Below are 7,212 nucleotides of genomic sequence, written 5' to 3'. Positions count from 1 at the left end.
AGCTCCATAGACAGCTGTACATATGCTTGGTTCAAATGAGAAGTAACTAAACAATAACTTCTGGGCCTTACCTCTCACTTTATTGTTTGAATCATTACTGGAACAGGTTCTTATCTGTTATAAATCACTGTGATTTCTTTGGTTCTCATGTAATTATGCCAGTTTGTATTAGATGAGAAGAGCTGAGCTGAGCTAGATTCTGCTCATCAAATTATATGCAGCTTGTATTAGTTTAAAATCCATCACGCTTTGTGGGAGTGGGAGTCGGACCCCGAGTAACGATGAAATCTCAATGTGAGTATAGTCGTTCTCCTTTATTCATAAACACAACACTCCTTATATACTTATTCTAGCAGAGCACAAGCTAATAAAACAACTTACAATTGGTCCTACTGTACTGTCCATGCACCTTAAGTAGTTACAAGATTGGTTAAAAGATGTTAAGCATGAGAAGGGGGCTGGTACAATGGTCTTGGCGTTTTAGGGACTTTCCAGCACTGAGTTCCGTACTTTTGTTATGCACTTCTTCTATCAACATACCAAGGTCAGTTTTAAGGAGGAATGCCAGGCCTAGTCACAAGTGTTAACCCTGGATTGTTCATTGCTATCAAATCACATCCTCGGTTGTCGAGCCATCCTTCCACAATTCCCCCTTTTTGTTTTTGAACAAGCCAGGCTTCATTAGTTATGTGCAACAGCATTTTTCTTACACATGAGATGGATTGTGACCATCAGGAGGTTGAGTGCCTGTGGGTCAAAATCAGAGGAGCCCACCAGAAGGTAGATTTTGTGATGGGAGTCTGTTACAGACCACCCAACCAAGGAGAAGCAGCTGATGAGCTCTTCTATGAACAGCTGCGGTCAATCTCTAGATCGATGCCTCTCGTTCTGGTGGGAGACTTCAATCTGCCTGATATCTGCTGGGTGTACAACACAGCAGAAAGGAAGCAGTCTAGGAGGTTCCTGGAGTGCGTGGGAGACAACTTCCTCGCACAGCTGGTGAATGAACCAACAAGGGAGGGTGCCCTCCTAGACCTGCTGTTGCTGAACAGAGAAGGCCTTGTAGGGGATGTGGCGGTAGGTGGACGCCTAGGACTAAGCGACCATGAGATGATAAAATTTTCTGTTCTAGGTGAAGTGAAGACGGTGGTTAGCAAGACTGTAGCATTAAATTTCCAGAGGGCAGACTTTGATCTCTTTAGCAGGCTGGTTGGTGAAGTCTCGTGGGAGACAGTACTCAAGGGCAAGGGAGCCCAGGAGGGCTGGGAGCTCTTCAAAAGGGTGGTCCTAGCAGCTCAGGAGAAAGCCATCCCCGTGTTCCGGAAAAAAAGCTGGCAGGGGAGAAAGCCAGCTTGGTTAAATAGAGAGATCTTGAGGGATATCAAGAAGAAGAGAAATGTTTATGGCCTCTGGAAGAAGGGACAGGCCTCTTGGGAGGACTACAGGAGGGAAGTGAGATTGTGTAGGGAAAAAATCAGAAGGGCTAAGGCTCAGCTAGAAATTGGATTGGCCAAGTCAGTGAAAGATAACAAAAAATCTTTCTACAAATATATAAATAATAAAAGGCGGACTAGGGAGACCATACAGTCCCTATTGGACACAGAAGGAACAACAGTAACAGGGGATGAGGAAAAGGCCGAGGTACTTAATGCCTTCTTTGCCTCAGTCTTTAGTCGTAAGGAGGGTCGTTCCATCTGTGTACTAACCCAGGAGCTAGAGGAGCATAATGAGGCTCCTGTGATCCAAGAGGAGGTGGTCAGAGCCTTGCTAGCCCGACTAGACACCCACAAGTCTATGGGGCCGGACGGGATTCACCCTAGGGTACTGAAGGAGCTGGCAGATGTGCTGGCCAAACCCCTTTCCATCATCTTCCAACAGTCCTGGAAGACTGGGGAAGTCCCACTGGACTGGAGGCTGGCTGATGTTGTGCCCATCTACAAGAAGGGCCGCAGGGAGGACCCAGGAAACTACAGGCCTGTCAGTCTGACCTCAGTGCCAGGGAAAGTCATGGAGCAGGTGATCTTGAGTGCTATCATGAAGCACATGCAAGAGAACCGGGTGATCAGGCCCAGTCAACATGGGTTCACAAAAGGCAGGTCTTGCCAGACTAACCTGATCGCCTTCTATGACAAAGTGACTCGGCTGCTGGATGAGGGAAAGGCTGTGGATGTGGTCTTCCTGGACTTCAGTAAAGCCTTTGACACAGTTTCTCACAACATTCTGCTTGAGAAACTGTCAGCCTCTGGCCTGGACAGGCGCACACTCTCCTGGGTGGAAAACTGGTTGGCTGGCCGGGCCCAGAGAGTGGTGGTAAATGGAGTTAATTCCACCTGGAGGCCAGTGACAAGTGGGGTTCCCCAGGGCTCAGTGCTGGGTCCAGCCCTGTTCAATGTCTTCATCAATGATCTGGATGAAGGCATCGAGTGCACCCTTAGCAAGTTTGCGGACGACACTAAGCTGGGTGGAAGTGTCGATCTGCTGGAGGGTAGGGAGGCTCTGCAAAGGGATCTGAACAGGCTGGACCGCTGGGCTGAGTCCAATGGCATGAGGTTTAACAAGGCCAAATGCCGGGTCCTGCACTTGGGGCACAACAACCCTATGCAGTGCTACAGACTAGGAGAAGTCTGTCTAGAAAGCTGCCTGGAGGAGAGGGACCTGGGGGTGTTGGTTGACAGCCGACTGAATATGAGCCAGCAGTGTGTCCAGGTGGCCAAGAAGGCCAATGGCATCTTGGCTTGTATCAGAAACGGTGTGACCAGCAGGTCCAGGGAGGTTATTCTCCCTCTGTACTCGGCACTGGTGAGACCGCTCCTCGAATCCTGTGTTCAGTTCTGGGCCCCTCACCATAAGAAGGATGTTGAGGCTCTGGAGCGAGTCCAGAGAAGAGCAACAAAGCTGGTGAAAAGGCTGGAGAACAGGCCTTATGAGGAGCGGCTGAGAGAGCTGGGGTTGTTTAGCCTGGAGAAGAGGAGGCTGAGGGGAGACCTCATTGCTCTCTACAACTACCTGAAAGGAGGTTGTAGAGAGGAGGGTGCTGGCCTCTTCTCCCAAGTGACAGGGGACAGGACAAGAGGGAATGGCCTCAAGCTCCGCCAGGGGAGGTTTAGGCTAGACGTTAGGAAAAAATTCTTTACAGAAAGGGTCATTGGGCACTGGAACAGGCTGCCCAGGGAGGTGGTTGAGTCACCTTCCCTGGAGGTGTTTAAGGCACGGGTGGATGAGGTGCTGAGGGATATGGTTTAGTGTTTGATGGGAACGGTTGGACTCGGTCATCCGGTGGGTCTCTTCCAACCTGGTTATTCTGTGATTCTGTGATTCTGTGATGACATTACACAACTAAAAAGTGCGATCCCTATAACTACCATTATCAACAACATTAGTCCTATCTTTAACATGCTTCTTACAAGACCTATAAAGAGGCAATATTTAGCGTTTAAAGAGTCCACAAGCTCAAGTTCTTGTGGCTCAGGTCCAATTGGAAGTTTATCATCCCACAGGTCATATGAGTTAAATACGTGACTCATGTTATTCCACCTAAAAGGAATTGTGCTAGTAATGTTAAATTGTCATTTTAACATTTGCATCGATTGAATAAAGTGTAAAATATTTCTCATGGGGACTCCTATGAGACAGGTCACAAATGGTGCCAAGCTAGCACAAAGGCTAGTGGTATTTAACGCTCGTACAAGAATAACCCAAACATTTTGTCATAGATCGAATAAACTAGGATGATAAACCGCAATGACCAAGTTTAAAAATCCCAAATACAGCCAAAATTGCCTCATTTTTGTTGTTGCGTCCAGTTATATTATTTCTGTTATACCCTATTACCTTCACACACACACCTTTTTTTTTATAAAATAATTAACAGATTAGTATTTCACTAATGATACTCCTCGCTACAACTACTACAAGTACACAAAACCCACAGGTCACAGTTACTGTGATCGGGACAACAAAGTTCTGATCTCTTCATTTATTCACTCACGTTGTCTTCTTGTGTTGACAATTGTTTACGTGCCAAAGATGATTCTTGATAGGGTCAAATACTTCTAGCTGGTATCCATTTAGGACCACCCTCTTGCGGATGCTGTGAATGTATTTTCCCTTCAAATCCTAATAGGGCTTCCTGTATTGTTGTTGCATTTCGTAACCACCATTCCAAGTCTATAGCATTAACTGGGATGCTAATATCTGCAGGCTGTTGTCCACTGAACTCAATGATTCGAGATCTACCTTTTTGTACCAATTCTGCTACAGCGTCAGGTCAGGTTTGAGTACTCGTTTTTGGTTGTACTCTTAGAAATACCCATTCCAAGATGATAAATCCATCAAGCTCATCTTTGTCAGTGGCATTACTGTCTAGTAAGTGCGATGATTCTATAGGTAAAGTAGAGAGTGTCTCCTCCTTTTTGTTTTGCCATTGACAAATGACGGCATATGGTGATTCTAAACCGTTACACACCACAAGCGAAATACGTATATCCACGGTTCGCTGGGATGACCAAGATGTTTACAACTTGCAAACAATCTTTTGTAACAGGTTATGATGTTTTGTAGTAAGTTCGATCTCATGAGCTGGATCCGCATTGCGTAATAACGCGGTCAGCGGGGCAATTTCGGTGTTTGAAATCCCCATACAGTTACGTATCCATTGAATGTCACTTAACAATGTCTGTACATCTTTTACTGTTTTTAAACAAGTTTTGAGCTCTATCGTTTGAGGCCGAATTTGAGCATCAGTGATATGCCAACCCAAATACTTGCAAGGGCTTGATCTTTGCACTTTGTCAGGTGCAATAACAAGTCCTTTTGCTGTTAACATATTCACTAACGTTTTTAATGCTATATCATCAAAAGGGGCCTCCTGACAACAAAGCATATCATCCATATAATGATAAATGATTGGTTTTGACCATTGTTGACGAATTGGTCGCAAGGCCCATGCAACGTATAGTTGACACCAGGTGGGTGAATTTTTCATACCCTGCAGTAACACCACCCATAGGATTAAGAGCATCCATAATGTTAACGTCCTCCTCATTCTTGTCGACTGCTTTCGTGGCTGGGGCTTAACAGTTGTCACACAGCAACGTGGGCTTGATCCACCTTGCAGGTGCCCAAACTGGTCCTTTATCTGTTAAAACACAAGCAGAACCTCGTCCCCATGTTAGTAGCTTATACAGACCTGTCCATTGCCCATAATAACTGTTTTTCAATAGCACTTTCAAATTGTCTTATACTTGCTCTAATTTTGATGACATGGTTTGTATATGCTTCAACTTGGACACAATTTGATTATCTCTTACTAATCGCAAAAAATTCATTACATATTGCACCTTTATCAATCTGTTTTGTCTGTTTTGTCCCTCCTGATTCCCCTCTTTTTTTTTTTTTTTCTCTTTGTTTTGTTGTTTTGTTAATAATGTTTTTACTACTTGATGGGTATGTTCAATAATAACATGACTTGGTAAATGGATATCAATACTTCCTGGATAATCTATTAGATCTACTTGTAAATTCAAAATACTTGACATGCAGCACCTAGCATATGCTTTTGTCATTGGGATATAAATGATTGTCGAGCCTTGGCCTAATAACTGAACAGTTCTTTTTTCTTCCCTCGGTGATTATCATTGTAATCATTTCAAATCTAGTGACTATACTTTTTTGGGGGTTAGTGTGGCAAAATATCCACTCGATAATTTGTAATGAATCACTTAAATTTTCCTCTATCATTGCCTCAATTATCCCTAAAGGTTGTCTGCACCAGGACCCAGCAGCCGCTGACTAGTTCCAGTGAGACTGGAATGCGCAGTGTTCTCACAAATTGGCATTCCCCTAGAGAGATAACACCGTTAACTCCTCTGGACTTCTTCAAGGCTGAAAGAAAAAAAAACTTAGAAAGGAAAGAGAAGGGTGGGAGGGCGGGGGGTGGGGGGACACTCACACACATACAGCTGCATGTTTTGCTAGGCATTTTAAAACTTTTTTCTTTTACTAGGTATTTTAAAACTTTTCCTTCTGAAACCTTTCATTCCAAAGATCCCCAGGTAAATCTACCTGTTTGCCGGCTTAGTGGACATTTGAGATTGAAAGGTCCCAGAGATATATTTTCAAGATTAATCAAATCCAATTTTTAAGCCTTATAAATGTTTGAAGCGCTTCAAACACACGCACACACATGACCACTCATTTCTCAGCCAGCTGAATACATTCATAAGATGTTGGTTATCACTATTGGATCCACAATTTTTCCATGCTATGGATATTTAAACTACACACGGTACCAGGAACATATAACACTTAAAATATGTAGATGCATTGCCTAGAAAAGTCACATGAATAACGCCATTTTCCAGATTTCTTTTTTATCACAAATACAGGTGTGTTCCAAGGACTATTAAATGGGACTGTATGCCCGTGATCTATTTTGTCTTCCACTAAATTTTTCAATGTACCCAATTTTTCACTCGTTCATAATTCCAATGCCTATTCCCATTGTATTTAGCACATCTCTCCCCCACTAGATTAGTGGAGCGTGCACAACTAAGGGTTACACTACACTTCAAGATAAGAGGCCGAGTTTGTAGGGACTAAGCCAAATGTATTTCAGGGATTCTTATGGACTCAAATCCTTGTGAGCCATGCTCTACAGAGTCAGCTTGGAACACAGCTGCCTTGGTACAAGCCTCTAAACCATGCTTTACTCCTGGTTTTCTGACAATACTTTCCCGTTCTTATCCCATTTTGATTTACACCAACTGGTAAAATGTTTGCCCTTTCCACACTGAGCGCAGATTTTAGGCCCTCTCTCCTGGTGTTGCGTGTGGCAGTCTCTTTTAAAATGTCTCTCCTTGCTGCATCTCTAACAAAATGTATTTCTGTCCCAGATTACAGTCAGGGCAGCAGCTACCAGCTGTGCTTGATAGGTAAATGATCCCAGCTGTTGTTGTAGGTAATTGAGCCATTTCTTATCGTATCTGTTAACAGGCCCTTCTGTAACGCTGAAACTGTCCGGCGGCAGTGGTGGTGGCGAGCGGCGCCCCCCTCAGCCCAGGGCAGAGGCCCCCCTGCGGCGAGCCGCTCCGCGGGAGCTGGAGGGGTGGGGGGGTGGGGGTACTGCCCTCGGCCGGGTGGCTTGGTTCTCTTTTTGCAGTTTTTGGAATCTCCTTTATTGCTTCGTCACTAATTAGTTCCCAGCGCAGACCG

The sequence above is a fragment of the Phaenicophaeus curvirostris genome, chromosome 1 (genome assembly GCF_032191515.1).
Source record: "Phaenicophaeus curvirostris isolate KB17595 chromosome 1, BPBGC_Pcur_1.0, whole genome shotgun sequence".
NCBI classification, from domain to species: Eukaryota; Metazoa; Chordata; class Aves; order Cuculiformes; family Cuculidae; genus Phaenicophaeus; species Phaenicophaeus curvirostris.
The sequence above is the reverse complement of the archived record's forward strand: the minus strand, read 5'-3'. Positions refer to the sequence as shown.